Genomic DNA, 19743 nt, shown 5'->3' on the forward strand with positions numbered 1-19743 from the left:
TTATTCAGTGAAATAAAAAACACGACGGAGAGTTTAACCAGCAGGCTTGTCGAAGTTGAAGAGAGAACCTCGGAACTTGAAGATGGGCTGTTTGAAATAACACAAGCAGACAAAAAAAAAAAAAGAAAAAAGAAAAAAGAATCAAAGACATTGAAGAAAATCTGAGAGAGATATCAGACAACCTTAAGCGCTCAAATATCTGAGTCATGGGTATTGCAGAAGGGGAGGAAAAAGGAGATTGCATTGAAAACATATTCAACAAAATAGTGGCAGAAAACTTCCCAGGAATAGGAAAAATCACAAATCTTCAGATCCAGGAAGCTCAACGATCTCCAAATGTATTCAACCCAAAAAGGCCTTCTCCAAGACATGTTATAGTCAAATTGGCAGAACTCAGAGACAGAGAATCTTTAAAGCTGCAAGAGGGCCGAGCCCATGGCGCACTCGGGAGAGTGTGGTGCTGGGGGCGCAGCGACGCTCCCATGGTGGGTTCGGATCCTATATAGGAATGGCCGGTGCACTCACTGGCTGAGTGCCAGTCACAAAAAAGACAAAAAAAAAAAAAAGCTGCAAGAGAGAAGCGTCAAATCACCTATAAAAGAGCCCCAATCAGGCTAACATCAGACTTTTCATCACAAACCCTAAAAGCTAGAAAGGAATGGGGTGATATATTCAAAATACTAAAAGACAAAGATTGCCAGCCATGAATACTCTACCCTGCAAGGCTATCCTTCTGAAAGGAAGGGCAAATAGTATATTTCTTAGGCAAACAAAAACTGCGGGAGTTCACTACCACCCGACCACCCTTACAAGAAATTCTCAAGGGAGTACTGGGTTGGTTCCTGAAAAATAGCTACCACTGCCATAAAAACCCAAGAAAAATCAAAACCCACTAGTATAATAAAAATGGTGTTCATGAAGAGAAAACAAACAAACAAAAACGCTATCTACAATCTAAGTAACCAAGAAACACAGAAACCAAACAGTAAATCAGAAAGCAAGGAGCAAAAGACACCTAAGACAACCAAACAACCAATAAAATGCTAGGAATAAATCAACACCTTTCAATAACAACTCTTAATGTAAAAGGCTTAAATACCCCAATCAAAAGACACAGATTGGCTGACTGGATCAAAAAGGAGGACCCAACTATATGCTGCCTACAAGAGACCCACCTCACCCATAAAGATTCACATAGACTAAGAGTGAAAGGATGGAAAAAGATTTACCATGCAAACAGAAAAGGAAAACAAGCTGGAGTATATATTCTTATATCTGACAAAATAGACTTTAAACTAAAAACCATAAAAAGAGACAAGGAGGGACACTACTTAAGGATAAAAGGACTGATCCATCAAGAAGACATAACAATCATAAATATGTATGCACCGAATGTTGGAGCAGCCAGATTTATAAAACAAACTCTACTAGACCTAAAGAAGGAAATAGACACTAATACCATAATAGCAGGGGACCTGAACACCCCACTGTCAATATTAGACAGATCATCTAGGCAAAGAATCAGCAGAGAAACACAAGATCTAAACAATACTCTAGACCAATTGGAATTAGCAGATATCTACAGAACATTCCACCTAACAACCTCAGAATATTCATTCTTCTCATCAGCACATGGATCATTCTCCAGGATAGATCACATATTAGGTCACAAATCAAGTCTCAATAAATTCAAAAAAATTGGAATTATCCCATTTATTTTCTCAGACCACAATGGATTAAAGCTAGAAATTAATAACAAATGAAACTCTTGAAACTATACAAACCCATGGAAATTAAACAGCATTCTACTTAATGACATATGGGTCCAAGAAGAAATCAAGCAGGAAATCAAAAAATTTATTGAAACTAATGCAAAAAATGATACATCATACGAAAACATGTGGGATACTGCAAAAGCAGCATTAAGGGGGAAATTTATTGCATTAAATGCCCACCTCAGAAGAATGGAAAGACGGCAAGTGAACAACCTAACACTTCACATTAAAGAACTGGAAAAACAAGAACAATCCAAACCTAAAGTTAGCCCACAGAAAGAAATCATTAAGATCAGAGCAGAACTTAATGCACACAAGCTCCCATAACTGAACCATGAAGATGTAGAAAATTTGAACAGACCAATAACAATAAAGGAGATTGAAGCTGTTATCAGAAGGCTCCCAACAAAGAAAAGCCCAGGACCAGATGGATTCACAGCAGAATTTTACCAAACATTGAAAAAGGAATTGACACCGATTCTTTACAAACTATTCCAAAAGATTGAAACAGACGCAAATCTCCCAAACTCATTCTATGAAGCAAACATCCTGATACCAAAACCAGGTAAAGATATAACCAAAAAGAAAACTACAGGCCGGTATCCTTGATGAATATAGATGCAAAAATCCTCACTAAAATACTAGCAAACAGAATACAGCAACACATACGTAAAATTATTCACCACGATCAAGTGGGATTCATCCCAGGGATGCAAGGTTGGTCCAACATATGCAAATCAATAAATGTGATACACCATATTAATAAAGTCAAACACGAGGACTATATGATCATCTCTATAGATGCTGAAAAAGCATTTGATAAAGTTCAGCACTCATTCATGACAAAGACCCTCTATAAGTTAGGTATAGAGGGAAAGTATCTCAACATAATTAAAGCCATATATGCCAAACCTACTGCCAATATCATCCTGAATGGGGAAAAGCTGAAAGCTTTTCCTTTAAGAACAGGCACTAGACAAGGATGCCCACTCTCACCACTCCTATTCAACATAGTGTTGGAAGTACTAGCCAGAGCAATCAGAGAAGAGAAGGAAATAAAGGGCATCCAGATTGGAAAAGATGAAGTCAAACTGTCCCTGTTTGCAGATGACATGATCCTATATATCGAACAGCCTAAAACCTCTACAAAAAAACTGTTGGAATTGATAAATGATTTCAGCACAGTAGCAGGATACAAAATCAACACACAAAAATCAGTAGCATTTCTTTTCTCCAATAGTGAACATGCAGAAGGAGAAATCAAGAAAGCCTGCCCATTTACAATAGCCACCAAAAAATTAAAATACTTAGGAATTGAGTTAACCAAGGAGGTGAAAAATCTCTATAACGAGAACTACAAACCACTGCTGAGAGAAATTAGAGAAGATACAAGAAGATGGAAAGATATTCCATGCTCTTGGATTGGAAGAATCAACATAGTGAAAATGTCCATACTACCCAAAGTGATATACAAATTCAATGCAATCCCCATCAAAATTCCAAAGACATTTTTCTCAGAAATGGAAAAAACTATTCAGACATTTATATGGAACAATAAAAGACCACGCATAGCCAAAGCAATGCTGAGCAAAAAAAATAAAGCTGGAGGCATAACACTACCTGACTTTAAGCTATACTACAAAGCTATAATAACCAAAACAGTATGGTACTGGCATAAAAACAGACACACTGACCAATGGAATATAATAGAGAATCCAGAAATCAACCCACACACTTACTGCCATCTGATCTTTGACAAAGGCACCAAGCCTATTCACTGGGGAAGGGACTGCCTCTTCAGCAAGTGGTGCTGGGATAACTGGATATCGATATGCAGGAGAATGAAACTAGATCCATACCTCTCACCGTATACTAAAATCAACTCAAAATGGGTTAAGGATTTAAATATACACCCTGAGACAATAAAACTTCTTAAAGAAAACATAGGAGAAACACTTCAGGAAATAGGACTGGGCACAGACTTCATGAATACGACCCCAAAAGCACGGGCAACCAAAGGAAAAATAAACAAATGGGATTATATCAAACTAAAAAGCTTCTGCACAGCAAAAGAAACAATTAAAAGAGTTAAAAGACAACCAACAGAGTGGGAGAAAATATTTGCAAAATATATATCTGACAAAGGATTCATATCCAGAATATATAAGGAACTCAAACAACTTTACAAGAAGAAAACAAGCAACCCAATTAAAAAATGGGCAAAAGAGCTAAGTAGGCATCTCTCTAAGGAAGATATACAAACGTCCAATAGACATATGAAAAAATGCTCAACATCACTCAGCATCCGCGAAATGAAAATTAAAACCACACTGAGATACCATCTAACCCCAGTTAGGATGGCTAATATTCCAAAGACTGTGAATTATAAGTGCTGGCGAGGTTGCACAGAAAAAGGAGCTCTCATACATTGTTGGTGGGACTGCAAAATGGTGCAGCCTCTATGGAAAATGGTATGGAGGTTCCTCAAACAATTGCAGATAGATCTACCATATGACCCAGCTATCCCACTGCTGGGAATATACCCAGAGGAATGGAAATCATCAAGTCGAAGGTATACCTGTTCCCCAGTGTTCATTGCAGCACTCTTTACAATAGCCAAGAGTTGGAACTAGCCCAAATGTCCATCATCGGATGAGTGGATACGGAAAATGTGGTACATCTACACAATGGAATCCTACTCAGCTATAAAAACGAATGAAATACTGCCATTTGCAACAACATGGATGGACCTTGAGAGAATTACATTAAGTGAAATGAGTCAGGCACAGAAAGAGAAATACCACATGTTCTCACTTATTGGTGGGAGCTAAAAATTAATATATAAATTCACACACACACACACACACACACACACACACACACACACACACACACACACACACACACACACACACACAAACCGGGTGGGGGGGGAAGAAGATATAACAACCACAATTACTTGAAGTTATATGACAAGCAAACAGAAAGGACATTGTTGGGGGAGAGGGGGGAGGGAGAAGTGAGGGAGGTTTTCGTAAGGGGCCACCATAATCAACCACAATGTATATCGACAAAATAAAATAAATAAATAAATAAATAAACTTAAAAAAAAATCTTATAGTGGGAATTGCTACCACTGAATTGGAAAACCTAAATGTAATGAAAGTAATCTGATCCCAGAGTTTCAGGGATGAAGCAGCAATACTCAAGCCCCAAAGCAAGGTAGACGTGGTTACCATAATGGACAGAAGAGTCAAAGCAGCAATCAGAATGGTCTAACTCATGAACTCATGCAGGTCTATGGTTTTGGCAAGTTGATTATGGTTTTACAAAAAGTAAAACAGATAGGAGACCTGCTAAATTCTTACCTGATCTGTATAAGCAGAAAATCTTGAAGTAAAGTGAACAGAAAAGGCTGAATCATAAAAGGTGAGAGTCACAGGCCCTCAGTCAATCTGTATGCTTGAGCCAGTTTATAGACCCAGAATCCTTGAATTACAGAGTTCTTTCGTGGAAGGACCCTGGTAAAATGTGAAAATTTTATACTGTTAATCTTCTTCCCAGCCTTCCTCAAAGGGACCTATGGCTTTTTAGCAGGGTAAATATGCATTAAGGAAAGGAAAATAACCAGATATATTAGAGAATTCTGGACACTGACTCTGAATTGACACCAATTTCAGGAGACATTGCCCTGACCCTCTAGTCCGAGTAGGGGCTTATGGAGGTCCACTGATCAGTGAAGAGTTGGCTCAGGTTTATCTCATAGTGAATCCAGTGGGTTTCCATCCCTATCCTGCAGTTATGTATCCAGCTCTAGAGTGCATACATGGAACAGACATACTCAATGACTAGGAGAATCTCCACGTTGGTTCCCTGACCTGTGGAGTAAGGGCTGTTATGGTGAAAAAGGCTAATTTGGAGCCACTCAAACTGCCTCTAGCTAAAAGAAAAATTGTAATAATTATTGCCACCATCAAGCACTTGAAAGATGCAGAGGTGGTGATTCCCACCACTTCCCTATTTAACTCACCTGTTTGACCTTTATGTGAGAGAGATGGAACTTGGAGAACAACAGTGGATTATTGTAAACTTAACCATGTTGTTGCTCCAATTGCAACTGTTGTACCATATGTGGTTTTATTGCTTAAGGAAATAAATACATCCCCTCATACCCAGAATGCAGCTATTTATCTGCCAAATTTTTTCTTTAGTGCTCTTAATTAATACCATCTGTATGGATTGAATTATGTCCCCCACAAACTCCCTGAAGCTTGAGTTCTGTTCCACAAGTTTTATGTATTAGAAATTTAGCCCCCACTGTGAGTGTTAAGAGGATGGGAGATCCTATTATGGTAATTGAAAGGTGGAGCCTTGAAGAGGTGATTGGACTATAGGATCGTGCAATAGTGAATGGATTAAAAATGGTGGTCAAGGGCGTGATTCTGAGGGCTTTCAAAGAAGAGGAGAGTCTGCCTTTCTCTCGCTGCTCTCTCTGCTTTCATCACGTTGTAATGTGAGACTCCTGGGTCACTGTCACCACCACCAGATGGACTTTGGATATCTCAGCCTCAGAAACTATAAGCAATAAATTATGTTTTCATTTTAAAAAAAAATTTATTTTATTTTGCCAATATACAATGTGGTTGATTATTGTGGCCCATTACTAAAACCTCTCTTCCTCCTCCCTCTCCCCCCTCCCTCACAATAACCTCCTATCTTCTGTCTTTCTGTTTCTTTTATCAACTTCAAGGAATTATAATTGTTGTGTCTCCCCCCCAGTTTATTTGTGTATTTATTAATTTATTTTTAGCTCCAACAAATAAGTGAGAGCGTGATATATCTCTTTCTGTGCCTGACTTGTTTCACTTAATATAATTCTCTCTAGGTCCATCCCCGTCATTGCAAATGGCAGTTTTTCATTCTTTCTTATAGCAGAGTAGTATTCCATTGTGTAGATATACCACATTTTTCATATCCACTCATCTGATGATGGACATTTGGGCTGTTTCCAACTCTTAGCTATTGTAAAGAGTGCTGCAATGAACATTGGGGAACAGGTATACCTTTGTCTTGAAGATTTCCATTCCCCTGGCTATATTCCCAGCACTGGGATAGGTGGGTCTTATGGTAGATCTATGTGCAACTGTTTGAGGAAACTCCATACCATTTTTCATAGAGGCTGCACCATTTGCAGTCTCACCAGCAATTTATGAGAGTTCCTTTTTCTCCCCAACCTCACCAGCATTTATCGTTCACAGTCTTTGGGATATTAGCCATCCTAACTGGAGTGAGGTGGTATCTCAGTGTGATTTTGATTTGCATTTCCCGAATGCTGAGTGATGTTGAGCATTTTTTCACATGTCTGTTGGCCAATTGTATATCTTCCTTTGAGAAATGCCTATTTAGCTCTTTTGCCCATTTTTTAATTGGGTTACTTGTTTTGTTGTTGTAAAGTTGTTTAAGTTCCTTGTATATTCTGGATATTAATCCTTTGTCAGATGTATGTTTTGCAAATATTTTCTCCCACTCTGTTGGTTGTCTTTTAACTCTGTTAATTGTTTCTTTTGCTGTGCAGAAGCTTTTTAGTTTGATATAATCCCATTTGTATATTTTTCCTTTGGTTGCCCGTGCTTTTGGGTCGTATTCATGAAGTCTGTGTCCAGTCCTATTTCCTGAAGTGTTTCTCCTAAGTTTTCTTTAAGAAGTTTTATTGTTTCAGGGTGTCTATTTAAATCCTTAATCCATTTTGAGTTGATTTTAGTATATGGTGAGAGGTATGGGTTTAGTTTCATTCTCCTGCATATGGATATCCAGTTCTCACATCACCATTTCCTGAAGAGACACTCCCTTCCCCAGTGAATAGGCTTGGTGCCTTTGTCAAAGATCAGATGGCAGTAAGTGTGTGGGTGCATTTCTGGATTCTCTATTCTATTCCATTGATCAGTTGTGTCTGTTTTTATGCCAGTACCATACTGTTTTGGTTATTATAGCTTTGTAGTATAGCTTAAAGTCGGGTAGTGTTATGCCTCCAGCTTTATTATTTTTGCTCAGCATTGCTTTGGCTAGGCGTGGTCTTTTATTATTCCATATAAATGTCTGGATAGTTCTTTCCATTTCTGAGAAAAATGTCTTTGGAATTTTGATGGGGATTGCATTGAATTTGTATATCACTTTGGGGAATATGGACATTTTCACAATGTTGGTTCTTCCAATCCAAGGGCATTGGATCTCTTTCCATCTTCTTGTGTCCTCTTTAATTTCTCCCAACCGTGGTTTGTAGTTCTCTTCGTAGAGTTTTTTTACATCCTTGGTCAGCTTTATTCCTAAATGTTTTATATTTTTTGTGGCTATTATAAATGGGCTAGCTTTCTTGTTCTCTTTCTGCATGTTCACTGGTAGAGTATGGAAATGCTACTAATTTTGGTCTGTTGATTTTGTATCCTGCTACTTTCCTGAAACCGTTTATCAAGTCTAGGAGATTTTTCTTTTATAGAAGCTTTAGGCTGTTCAATATATAGGATCATGTCATCTTCAAAAATGGACAGCTTGACTTCATTCTTTCCAATTTGGATGCCCTTTATTTCCTTCTCTTCTCTGATTGCTCTGGCTAGTACTTCCAACACTACATTGAATAGGAGTGGTGAGAGTGGGCATCCTTGTCTAGTTCCTGTTTTTGGATGATATTGTCAATGGGCTTATCATATATGGCTTCAAGTATGTTGAGAAACTTTCCATCTATGCCAATCTTGTAGAGAGTCTTTATCATGAAAGGGTGTTGAATTTCATCAAATGCTTTTTCAGCTTCAATAGAGATGATCATGTGGTTTTTGTCTTTGTTTTTATTAACGTGGTGTATCACATTTATTGATTTGCTTATGTTGAACCAACCTTGTATCCCTGGGATGAATCCCCCTTGATCATGGTGTATAATTTTCTGTATGTGTTGCTGTATTCTGTTAGCTAGTGTATTATTGAAGATTTTTACATCTATATTCATCAAGGATATTTGCCTGTAGTTTTTTATTTTTGATGCATTTTTGTCTGGTTTTAGAATCAGGGTGATTTTTGCCTCATAGAATAAATTTTGGAGAATGGCCTCTGTTTCAATCTTTTGGAACAGTTTGTAGAGAATTGGATCAGTTCCTCTTTGAGGACCTGGTAGAGCTCTGCAGTGAACCTGTCCAGTCCTTGGCTTTTCTTTGTTGGGAGGCTTCTGATAACAGCTTCAATCTCTTTTATTGTTATTGGGCTCTTCAGATTTTCTATATATTCTTGCCTCAGTTTTGGTAGCTTGTGTGCATCCAGAAATTTATCCATTTCCTCCAGATTTTCAAATTTGCTGGCATATAGTTGTGTATAGTAGTCTGTAATGATTTCTTGTATTTCTGAGGTATCAGTTTTAATTTTGCCTTTTTTATTTCTAGTTTTTGTTATTTAGGTCTTCTCTCTTCTTAGTTAGACTTGCTAAATGCTTGTCAATTTTATTAATCTTTTTATAGAACCAACTTTTTGTTTCATTGATCCTTTGTATTTTTTTTTTGTTTCTATTTCATTTAGTTCTGCTCTGATCTTAATTATTTCTTTCCATGTACTAACTTTAGTTTGGGATTGTTCTTGTTTTTCTAGATCTTTAAGGTGATGTGTTATCCATTCTTCTGAATTAAGCATTTAATGCAATAAATTTCCCCCTTAAAACTGCTTTAACAATATCCCACAGGTTTTGGTATGATGTGTCATTATTTTCATCAGTTTCAGGAAATGTTTAAACTTCCTGTTTAATTTCTTTTTGGACCCACATATCATTAAGTGGAATGTTGTTTACTTTCCATGCATTTGTATAGTTTTCAGAGTTTCATTTATTATTGATTTCTAATTTTAATCCATTGTGATCAGAAAAATTATATGGAATAACTCCAATTTTTTTGAATTTGTTAATACTTGCTTTGTGACCTAACATTTGGTCTATTCTTGAGAATGTTCCATGTGCTGATGAGAAGAATGAATATTCTTAAGTTGTTGGGTGGATTGTTCTGTAGATATCTGCCGAATCCAATTTGTCTAAAGTATTGTTTAGATCTTCTGTTTCCTTGTTGACTTTTTGCCCAGATGATCTGTCCAATGATGAGAGAGGGGTGTTCAGGTCCCCCACTATTATGGTGTTAGTGTCCATTTCTCTTTTGAGATCTAAAAGTGTTTGCTTTGGAAGTCTGGCTGCTCCAACATTAGGTGCACATATATTTATGATTGTTATGTCGTCTTGGTGGATAGACCCTTTTATCATTATATATCGGACATCTTTATCTCTTTTAATGGTTTTTCCTTTAAAGTCAAATTTATCTGATATAAGAATAGCAAAGCCAGCTCATTTTTCATTTCTACTTGCACGATATATCTTTTTCCATCCTTTCACTCTTAGTCTATGTATGTCTTTACAGGTCAAGTGAGTCTCTTGGAGACAGTGTATTGTTGGGTCCATCTTTATAATCCAGTCAGTCAGTCTGTTTCTTTGGAATGGGGAATTTAGTCCCTTTACATTCAGAATTATTATTGAAAAGTGTTGATTTACTCCTAGCATTAAACTGATATTTGTTTAGATGTGTTAAGTATCTTTTGTTCCTTTCTTTCAAATTTTCTGTGTGTCTTCTGTATTTGTTTGTTTCTTGGGGTGATAGATAAACTGTTTTTTCTCTCTTTTGTTAGCATTTTTGTTTTGCTGGTACGTATTGTTCTTTCTTGGGTATTCATGGTAGTGATGGTTGTTTTTGTGGTATCAAACCCAGTACTTCCTTGAGAATTTCTTGTAGGGCTGGTCATGTGGTAGTGAATTCCCACAGTTTTTGTTTGTCTGAGAAATACACTATTTGTCCTTCATTTCAGAAGGATAGCCTTGCTGGTAAAGTATTCTTGGCTGGCAATTTTTATCCTTTAGTTTTTGAATATATCATCCCATTCTTTTCTGGCTTTTAGAGTTTCTGATGAAAAGTCTGATGTTATTCTGATTGGGGCTCCCTTATAAGTGACTTGCTCCTTCTCTCTTGCAGCTTTTAAGATTCTCTCTTTGTCTTTGTTTTTTGTCAGTTTGATTTTCACATGTCCTGGAAAAGACCTTTTTGGTTTGAATGTGTTTGGTGATCTTAGGTCTTCTTGAATCTGGGGATCTGTGACTTTCCCTATACCTGGGAAGTTTTCTGCTATTATATCACTTAGCATGTTTTCAATGCCATTTCCTTTTTCCTTTCCATCTGGAATGCCCATGATTCAGATACTTGAGCACTTAAGGTTGTCAGTTGTCTCTCAAATTTTCTTAAAATTTTTGATTCTTTTTTCTTTTTTCTGGTCTGCTTGTGATAATTCAAACAGCCTGTCTTTGAGGTCAGAAATTCTCTCTTCTTCTTGTTCAAGTCTGCTGGTTAAACTCTCTGTTGCATTTTTTATTTCACTGAATGAATCCTTCAGCTCCACAAGCTCAGCTACAGTCTTTTTCAAGGCATTGATTTCTTTGTAATTTTCTTTTTTCAGATCCTGTATGTTTTTTCTCATCTTATTGTGTTGTTTCACTGAGTTTTCTTGTATCTCATTTTGTTTTCTAAGAATAGTTACTTTAAATTCTTTGTCTGCCATTACAAAGACTTCCTGTTCTATAGGATCTATCACTTGTAAGTTATTAATTTCCATTGGTGGCAATGTACTTTCTTGATTTTTCATATTTCTGGTTTCTTTCCTTTGGTATTTTGTCATTGTGGCTGGGGGTATCATAGTTCGCTCATTTCACTCTGATATATGGCTTGGATCCTGAAGGGTCTGCTGCTTCTGGACAACAGAAAGTAGCCTGGATGGGAAGTCAGTTCAAAGAGATTTTGATCTTCTTTTTTATCCATGATATATCACACTGGTCCATTATATCAATGACATTATGCTTATTGGACCTACTGAGTAAGAAGTAGAAACCATTCTAGATTTATAGATAAGATATTTGCATGACAGAGGGTGAGAAATAAATTTGACAAAATTTCCAGGGTTTACTACCTCAGTGAAATTCTATGGGTCCAAGATGTTGGACATTTGAGACACCCATTACAACATGAAAGATAAGTTGTTGCATTAGCCTATCCTACACCCAAAACAGAAACAAAATGCCTAGTGAGCTTCTTTGGATTTTGGAGGCAACGTATTGTTCATTTGGTTGGGCTGCTTCAGCCCATTTACCAAGTGACCTGAAAAGTTAATAGCTTTGAGTAGGGCCCAGAACTGGGGAAGACCCTTTAAGGGGTCCAGGCTGCTATGCAAGCTGCTCTGCCACTTGGAAGAAATCTGATGGTCCTTGAAGTGTATATAGCAGATAGAAATGCTGTTAGGAGAATGTTGCAGGCCTTTATGGGTAATTTGTGGTATATGCTCTTAGGATTTTGGATCAAAACCTTATCACACCACACAGATAACTGGTCTCCTTGTGAAAAATGCTCTTGGTCTGCTCCTGAGCCTTAGTAAAAATTATACACTTGGGCTGAACCCGTTGCTCACTCAGGAGAGTGCGGCGCTGGGAGTGCAATGGCTCTGGGAGTGCCAGAGGCCACAGGTTCGGATCCTATGTAGGGATAGCCGGTGCGCTCACTGGCTGAGTGCAGTGCGGATGGCACCAAGCCAAGGGTTACGATCTCCTTATCGTTCACACAAAAAAAAAATTGAACACTTAACCATGGGTCATCAAGTTATCATGTAGCATGAACTGGGTGTTACATGACCCACACTAAGCCATAAAGTTGGGCATGCACAGCAATGCTCCATCAACAAGTGGAATGGTATGTATGAGATCGTTTTCAAGCAGGCCCTAAAAACAAAAGAAGTGACATGAAGAAGGTACCTGAATAACCAGGGTGCCTGTTTCTGCTACACTGCCTTTGCTTTCCAACCTCACACCAATGGCCTCATGGGGAGCTCCTTATATCAGTAAACAAAGGAAGAGAAGACTCAAGCTTGGTTTACAGGTAGTTCTGGGTAGTATGCAGGCACGACCCAGAGGTAAAGAACTACAGCATTGTAGCCCACTTCTGAAATTTTCTGAAAGATAGTGGTGAAGGGAAATCCACCCTGTGGGCAGATATTTGAGCATTGCCCCTGATTGTTTATTTTGCTTGAAAAAAGAAATGTTGAGACATGTGATTATATACCAATTCCTGGGCTGTGGCCAATGGTTTGGCTTGAAGGTCAGGCACTTAGAAGAAACATGAATAAAAAATTGGAGACAAGAAAGCCTGGAGAAGATGTATGAAGATAAACTTCTCTAAATGAACAAATAAATGTAAAGTTATTTGTGTCACATGTGAATGTTTAGCAAGGAATGACATTAGTAGAGAAGAATTTTAATAGTAAAGTGAATAAGGTAACTCTGTTCCCAATCAGCTTCTTTCTCTAGCTTCCTCCATCATCTCTCAATGGGCTCATATACAAAGTGGCCATGGTGTTAGAGATGGAAATTATGCTTGGGCTCAGCAACATTAGCTTTCACTCATCATAGTCAACCTGGTTACAGCCACCGTTGAGTGCTCAATCTGCTATCAGTAGAGACCAATCCTAAGCCCCCTGTATGCAACTACGTTTTCTGGTAATCAGTGAGCTAACTGGTAGCAGAATAATAACATTGGGCCACTTCCTTCATGGAAAGAGTAATGATTTATTCTTACGGAAATTGATACTTACTCTGAATGCAATTTTGCCTTCTCTGCAGGCAACGCTTCTCTGACATCTACCATTCATAGACTTAGAGTGACTTTATCCCCCATCATAGCATTCTACACAATATTGCTTCTGATCAAGCAATTCACTTCACAGCAAATAAATTGTGGTAATAGGTCCATTCTCATGAATTCACTGGTCTTACCATGTTCCCCCACCACCCAGAAGCACCTTGCTTGAGAGAACAGTGAAATATCCTTTTGCAGACTCAGTTACAGAGCCAGCTAGAAGGTTATACCTAGTATGACTTGGACAAGATTCTCCAGAAGGCTGTATATGCTCTGAATCAATCTCCAGTATATAGTACTTTTTCTTCAATAGTAAGATTCACAAGAATTAAGAGTTGGTAATGAGAGTAGCACAACTCACTATTACCCCTAGTGACCCACCAGCAAAATTTTTACTTCATGTCTTTTACAACTATATGCCCTGCTACCATAGATGTTTTAGTTCCAAAGGGAGAAAGGCTCCACAAGGAGACACAGCAGTGATTCCATGGAGCTGGAATTTAAGACTGTCACCCTCTAAATAAACAGGCAAAGAAGGGAGTTTGTGTATTGGCTGCAGTGATGAATCCTGACTACCAAGGAGAAATAGGACTAGTTGTACACAACACAATTTTTGCTGTTAGGCAGAAGCATGGCTCTCTTATAGTCTTTATAGAGATTAAGTGTGGCTTAAGGAAATGTGTTTTGAGTAACAAGGTGACAAGGGGTGAATTCATGATGGTTCATTTTATGTGTCAACTTGGCTGATCCACAATGCCCATATATATGGTCAAATATTATTCTTTGTGTTTCTGCGACAATGTCCTTGGATGAAACTAACATTTGAATTGGTGGACTTTGAGTAAAGCAGATTGCCTCCATATTGTGGGTGAGCTCCATTTAACCAGTTGAGGGCCTAAATGAAACAAAACACTGACTTCTCCTGAGCAAGAAGAAATTCTGTCAGCAGACAGCCTCCAGATTTGAACTGCAACACTGACTTTTCCTTACATCTCCAGCTTGGCTCACCCTGCAAAATTTGAACTTGCCAGTCTTTATAATCATGTGAGCCAATTACTGAAAAGAAATATTTCTCTACACACACACAATACACGTATGCATGTGCACACACACACGTGCACACACACATCTTATTGGTTTTGTTTCTCTGGAGAATCCTAATACAATGGAGATGGGATTTTCTCTTAGGGTAATAAAAGCCTCAGAAATACACAGAGGTGATGGTTTTGTAAGTCTATGAATGTACTAAATGACGCTGAATCATATTGCACTCTAAAATACATTCATAGAGCACTAAGAAAATACAACATTCTCTATGATCAAGCCAAGTCCCAAGTGCTTCCATTTTTGCTTTTTCTCTGCCTGCCATTTTTTTCTCTCTCAGTAGGAAAACAATTGCTTTATACAGATGGAATACTCCATGGTCCATCTGGATTTCATCTACACCTTGAGCTTCCCCACCTTCTGCCAAATTCTAGCTTCTTTTCTGGATGTCTTCACATGCCTGGCCCTGTATGTAGACACGCTCCCTAATTCCCTTATCAGGACCAAGCCCCAGGAGAGCGGCTTTGTGGTTGCTGTCCACATTACTGATTGGGAAGTTGCCATCTGCCTCTAGTATTTTTTTGTGTGTGACCGGCAAGGGGACCGGAACCCTTGGCTTGGTGTCGCCCGCACCGCGCTCAGCCAGTGAGCGCACCGGCCATCCCCATATAGGATCCGAACCCACAGCCTCGGTGCTCCCAGTGCCGCCGCGCTCTCCTGAGTGAGCCACAGGGTCGGCCCCATCTGCCTCTCGTTTTAACACCATGGTCAGAGTCTATGAGTCAGTACTGCTTTCACCGTTTTCTTGTACCTCAGTTGATAAGTTTACATAAGCTAAGCCCCAATCTTTGGTCCTCCTAAATAGAGTCTCCCTGCAGTAGTTTAATAAATACTATCTAGTCAGAGCATTAAGTTAAATTTGAAAAAGTCAAGGGGATGCCAGTAGTTAATTGTAATTCAAACTCCCCTTTATACTCCATGGATTCTGAATAGAAATAGAGTTCAGAAGCTCAGGATATTTGTCCCTCACTAAGGAGGACAATCACTAGAATGCCCCTGGGTGTCATCTAAGGACACCTTTTCCCAGGCCAGGTTCAGGAAAGAAGTTACTGGATATTGACAAACAGACAACAGACTTGGGATCACACCAAACTGATGTCAAAACATAGAGCTGCCTCCTGCTATCTCTGCGTCCTTGGGAAAGTCAGTTCACCCTCTGGGACTCACTTCACTGTTCTATAAAATGGCAGTAATAATGCTGTCTGCTTCATAATGATGTTGAAAGATTGATGACCAGGTATTATTACAGTCAGCCTTACATATACATGAGTTCAAAATCTGCTGATTCTGGTATTTTAAGTAATCTAGAAATGATTTAAAGTATATAGGAGAATATGCATTAGTTTTACACAAGTACTATGCCATTTTATATAAATGACTTGAGCATCCTCAGATTTAGGCATCCGCAAGGGATTCTGAGGGACAACTGTATATTCTGCTTCTTATAGGAAGCAAGAAGTTTAGCCCAATGGGAAGGCTGTGGAGCCAGTCAGACTGGTATATGATCATAACTCTACTATTAGAGAGAGGAGGTTACCCACATGACTGTACTTGTCATCTATAAAATGAAAATAATATTAGTACCTACTTCATAGGGGTTTGGTGGGAAACTACATGGTTAATACATGTTATGTGCATGTAATGAAATTCTAGCATGTAGGTAGCACTCAGTCAATAATGTGAGCTATTGCCACTATTATTGCCATTATCACTATGTGCCTACATGAAACCTGATAAACTTTGCTGAATAGTAATAGCCATCTATATGAATCATTGTTAGCATTTCTGTGAAGGTTCCTAGGATGTGTCCTCTTACACATTCTTTGGTTAACTGTCAAAACTTCTGGACTTTCTATCTCAGGTTTAGAGACTTTCTATCAGCCTTGAGAGATGCAGGCATTTGTTTATTCATATATCAATTCAGCAAACATCTCCTCAGACACTGTTGTGCCACATCCTGCACAGAAAAACTGGTGGTGTAGAAATTAATTAAACTCATCCCTGCCCTTAACAGACTCTGACACAGAAAACTACAATGTAATGATAGAACTATTCCACCAGAAGCTTAGATGCTTTTGGAACACAAAAAGGCACCAAATTATTTCCTAAGGGGTGAGGGAAGGCTTCTTGGAAATGGGAACTTCTCAAATGATCCCTGAAGAAGAAATAATGGACTCAGAGAAGGAGGAGGAAGAGGGGGAGGGTAAAGAGCATCCCTAAATGAGGAAAAACTCAGTATATTCAAGAAACATCAGGTAGTTGTGAGTGGCAGTAGCTTCAAACAAGAGCAATAATTGGGGGACACAGCTGGAGTGATCAGCTGAAGTTTATACATTAAATTAAGCATTTTATCATTTACCATGGAAAGGCTTAACACTGGGGCAATATGAGAGACATCTAAGAGTGTTCAGAAAATGAATGTAATTCAATGAGGCTCAAAGAACCAGCCTTACACACAATCCATTAAGTGTTGAATACCTGTTGAATAAATAATTAGATCATGAGGGCACTTGGATTTCATTATGTGTGAATAAGGGAGTTCTGCAAGAGTTCTGAGTAGAAGAGTAGGTTGCTTTGTTCTGCTTACAGGAAACAAAAATAAAAGACTTGTCTGGAACTAATGGAGTATACGGAGTCTCTGAGAGATGCTGATGCAATGGTACAGGTGAGAGGAAAATAGGCCTCATTATGGTCAGGGGACATTGAGGAAGAGAGGAGGAAATTCATTTGGAGAGGGATCCAAGAGGTAGAAGGGGTGGTACTTGGTGACTGACTGTTCATGGGAGAAAACATGGGGAAAGAGACAAAAGTTACTCAGAAGTAAGCTCTGGATAACTGTGGTTATTGTGGGAAACCTATTTCCAGGTTGGGATACCCAAGAAGCTGCCGATTTAGGGAGAGGAGAGAATGGATATTGACTTTCATTGTGGACATTGTGCATAGTGGGTTCCCATTGAATATTCTTCAAGGGAAGAGTCAAAAGCATTTGGACTGAACTGGAAATGCAGCCAAAAGCATAACTGAGAGGAAGGAAAGTATATGAGGGAAGGGGAAAAGATAGAAAAAAGTGAGTCTCGGTAAGTCCAAGGTAACTCTTATCCAAGCATTTGTGGTGGACACCTACCTTGTCTCCTTTTTTCAGAGGGAGGGGGCACAAACGTTTTATTTTATTAATTTTTTTGGAACATAGTTCATTCTACATATCTCTTGTGTACAGCTTTGAATATCAAAACTTGTGTGTGATATGTAATATTCAAATCAGGATAATTAGCATATTCAGCATTGTACAATGCAATTGACTTTCATAGCCCTTTAACAATTCCTCCCTACCTCCTGCCCCTCCACCTTTCCCACCTCTGGTAACCTCAGTCCTGTTCTTTTCTTTTAAAAATTCAGTGTATTTTTCTTTCTCTCTGTAGAGCTAGGGCTGGGTCTGGAGCTCACAGACCCCTCAAGCCCATTGTCCAGACTGGATCGCAAACCCTTCACATGCAAGTCTATGAGCTACATAACAGGAAAAAGGTCCTTGGAGCCTTGGTTGGAGTAATAATAGACTTATTCAGCACACACATGTCTAAGAGCTAGGCAGTCTGAAGAGAAACTGAGCAGCTGACAGCAAAGTAAATGTGCTCTATTTTTAGACGAGAGCTCTTCCAAGCTGCTGCTTCACACACTGAAGAACACACAGGAATAGCAACAAGCTTAAAATACACAGGCACATGGGCATTAACTCAACTCCCACACAACTTGTTTACAAAGAATGTGCTGCACCACACCCATCCAGAACCAAGAAGAGGGAGCCTGACTAAACTAGTCCATTTTCCTCACACTGTCTCTCTCTTTCTTTCTTTGCTCTCACTTTTAAGTGAGGACATGCAGTATTTCTCTTTGTATGCCTGTCTTACTTCACCTGACATAATTTTCTCTAAGTTCACCCATGTTGGTACAAATAGCAGTATTTCATTCTTTTTATGGCAGAGTAGTATTCCCTCGCATAAATATGCCACATTTTCCTTTTCAAGCCGATGGACATGTAGGTTGGTTTCAACTCTTACCTATTATAAATAGAGCTGTAATAAACATGAGAGTACAGGTATCCCTTTGACATGATGATTTCCATCCCTTTGGGTATGTACCCAGCACTGGGATTGGTGGATCACAGTCATAATAACCTCCATACTGTTTTCCACAATGGCTGCTCCAATTTACATTCCCAGCAAAAGTGTAGGAGTGTTCCCCTTTCTCTGCATCCTTGTCAGCATTTGTTATTCTCAGTCTTTTTAATACTGACCAGTCTAATCGGGGTGAGATGATATTTCAATGTGTTTTGATCTTCATTTCTTTGATGATCAGTGATGTAGAGCATTTTTCCATATGCGTGTTGACCATTTGTATGTCTTCCTTTGAATCATGTCGGGCTGACCCTTTGGCTCACTTGGGAGAGTGTGGCGCTGGGAGCACTATGGCCACGGGTTTGGATTCTGTATAGGGATGGCCGGTGCACGGTGCGGGTGACACCAAGCCAAGGGTTACGATCCCCTTACTGGTCACAAAAAAAGAAAAGAAAAGAAAAGAAAAATATCTATGGAGCTCCTTTGTGCACTTTTAGTCAGGTTATTTGTTTTTCTACTGTTAAGTTGTTTGAGTTCTTAGTATATTCTGGATATTAATCCTTTGTTGGATGCATAGCTTGCAAATATTTTCTCCCACTCTGTAGGTTGTCTTTTCACACTGTTAATTGTTTCTTTTGCTGTGCAGAAGTTTTTTAGTTTGATATAATCCCATTTGTTTATTTTTCTTTTGTTGCCAGCTCTTTTGGGATCATATTCATAAAGTCTATGACCAGTCCTACTTTCTGAAGTGTTTCCACCATGTTTCCTTTTAGGAGTTTTGTATTTTCATAGTTTTATAGTTTTATATGAAATTCTTTAATCTGTTTTGAATTGATTTTGTTAGACGGTGAGAGGTACGTGTCTAGTTTTATTCTTCAACATATGGATGTTCAGTTCTCCCAGCACCATTTATCAAAAAGGCAGTCTGTTCCCCAATGTATGTTCTTGTTGCCTTTGTCAAAGATCAATTGGCTATAAGTATGTGGGTTGACTTCTCAGTTCTCTATTCTT

General features: G+C 38.6%; 1 pseudogene; it reads right to left on the reverse strand.

Moving 5' to 3' along the window:
• Positions 1–19743, reverse strand: part of LOC134371931 (actin-related protein 2-like) — a 96842-nt pseudogene that overhangs the window by 61437 nt on the left and 15662 nt on the right.

The sequence above is a fragment of the Cynocephalus volans genome, chromosome 3 (genome assembly GCF_027409185.1).
Source record: "Cynocephalus volans isolate mCynVol1 chromosome 3, mCynVol1.pri, whole genome shotgun sequence".
NCBI classification, from domain to species: Eukaryota; Metazoa; Chordata; class Mammalia; order Dermoptera; family Cynocephalidae; genus Cynocephalus; species Cynocephalus volans.